Genomic DNA, 2207 nt, shown 5'->3' with positions numbered 1-2207 from the left:
GCCCTGCCCCCCCCCCCCCCGGCTCTAGAACTCGCTTTGTCTGCTGTGCTGCCGGTCAGGGACCCTGTTGATGTGCAAATTAAGAATTCTAATTAGAGAGCCGCCTGTCTGTTGATGTGCTGACCCCGGTCATTGTACTCCTCTGAGCCTGGTGTCTGAACTCTTGTGTGTCCAACCATCATTTTCTCCTATTCGCTCTGTTAAAGATACCATTGGAAGCTTTTTGTTGTGTAGTTTCATTAAGTGCAAACAAAAACCAGCTGATCCTGCAAGAAATCCAGCGTTTGTACTCTGCAGTGTTACCTCAGTGTAGTTGGCACTACATAACACCTCCCCACTATGGTATGGAGATGAGGAGAGGGGTAGGTAGTTCGGTATTGGTGACACACTTACGGGTCTGTTTATAATGCAGTGAATGTGATTTTCCATCAAACCTTCTCTGGTGGAGAATCCTGTAACTTTAAAACACATGAAGCTGGAAGATTCACCTGCAGAGAATATTTGTTGAATGTCAGATTCGCTGTCTTATTGCCATGCCCCTTTGTGTCCTAGGGTGACAACGCTCCTCCTCCATAGATGCAATGAGTGAACGTTGTCGCCCTAGGACAGGAAGTGTGTTACTGGTGTCCACCACCGGCTGGTCATGAAGTTCATGGCTCTGCCCTCTTACACGGCCATTGTGGGTCAGTGAGCTTGAATTCTCCATAATGAGGAAAAGCAGGCAGTGTGAGCTTCATTCTCCACGTGGACTTGGGGGCCCATTCACACTATTTTGGTGCGATAACACGCACATTTAAAGATGTAGATGGAGTGATGGATGGTAGATGGCATAGATGGAGTGATAGATGGTATAGATGGAGTGATGGATGGTAGATGGCATAGATGGGGGTGATGGATGGTAGATGGCATAGATGGGGTGGTGGATGGTAGATGGCATAGATGGGCTGCTGGATGGGGTGATGGGATGGTAGATGGCATAGATGGGGTGTCGGATGGTAGATGGCATAGATGGGGTGTCGGATGGTAGATGGCATAGATGGGGTGTCGGATGGTAGATGGCATAGATGGGGTGTCGGATGGTAGATGGCATAGATGGGGTGTCGGATGGTAGATGGCATAGATGGGGTGTCGGATGGTAGATGGCATAGATGGGGTGTCGGATGGTAGATGGCATAGATGGGGTGTCGGATGGTAGATGGCATAGATGGGGTGTCGGATGGTAGATGGCATAGATGGGGTGTCGGATGGTAGATGGCATAGATGGGGTGTCGGATGGTAGATGGCATAGATGGGGTGTCGGATGGTAGATGGCATAGATGGGGTGTCGGATGGTAGATGGCATAGATGGGGTGTCGGATGGTAGATGGCATAGATGGGGTGTCGGATGGTAGATGGCATAGATGGGGTGTCGGATGGTAGATGGCATAGATGGGGTGTCGGATGGTAGATGGCATAGATGGGGTGTCGGATGGTAGATGGCATAGATGGGGTGTCGGATGGTAGATGGCATAGATGGGGTGATGGATGGTAGATGGCATGGATGGGGTGTTGGATGGTAGATGGCATAGATGGGGTGTCGGATGGTAGATGGCATAGATGGGGTGTCGGATGGTAGATGGCATAGATGGGGTGTCGGATGGTAGATGGCATAGATGGGGTGATGGATGGTAGATGGCATAGATGGGGTGTCGGATGGTAGATGGCATAGATGGGCTGCTGGATGGGGTGATGGGATGGTAGATGGCATAGATGGGGTGTCGGATGGCATAGATGGGGTGGTGGATGGTAGATGGCATAGATGGGAGTGATGGATGGTAGATGGGGGTGATGGATGGTAGATGGCATAGATGGGGTGGTAGATGGCATAGATGGGCTGCTGGATGGGGTGATGGGATGGTAGATGGCATAGATGGGGTGTCGGATGGCATAGATGGGGTGGTGGATGGTAGATGGCATAGATGGGAGTGATGGATGGTAGATGGGGGTGATGGATGGTAGATGGCATAGATGGGGTGGTGGATGGCATAGATGGGCTGCTGGATGGGGTGATGGGATGGTAGATGGCATAGATGGGGTGTCGGATGGCATAGATGGTGTGATGGATGGTAGATGGCATAGATGGGGTGATGCATGGTAGATGGCATAGATGGGGTGTCGGATGGTAGATGGGGTGTCGGATGGTAGATGGGGTGTCGGATGGTAGATGG

At 51.2% G+C, this 2207-nt stretch overlaps 1 protein-coding gene across 1 annotated transcript in view; it reads left to right on the top strand.

Moving 5' to 3' along the window:
* LOC108789169 overlaps window positions 1-2207 on the top strand; it is a 14587-nt gene that overhangs the window by 9700 nt on the left and 2680 nt on the right. The gene's annotated exons all lie outside the window — the stretch shown is intronic.

This window comes from Nanorana parkeri, unplaced genomic scaffold (assembly GCF_000935625.1).
Source record: "Nanorana parkeri isolate BGI_ZX_2015 unplaced genomic scaffold, ASM93562v1 scaffold379, whole genome shotgun sequence".
In the NCBI taxonomy this organism is placed as follows: Eukaryota; Metazoa; Chordata; class Amphibia; order Anura; family Dicroglossidae; genus Nanorana; species Nanorana parkeri.
The sequence above is the reverse complement of the archived record's forward strand: the minus strand, read 5'-3'. Positions and strand labels throughout refer to the sequence as shown.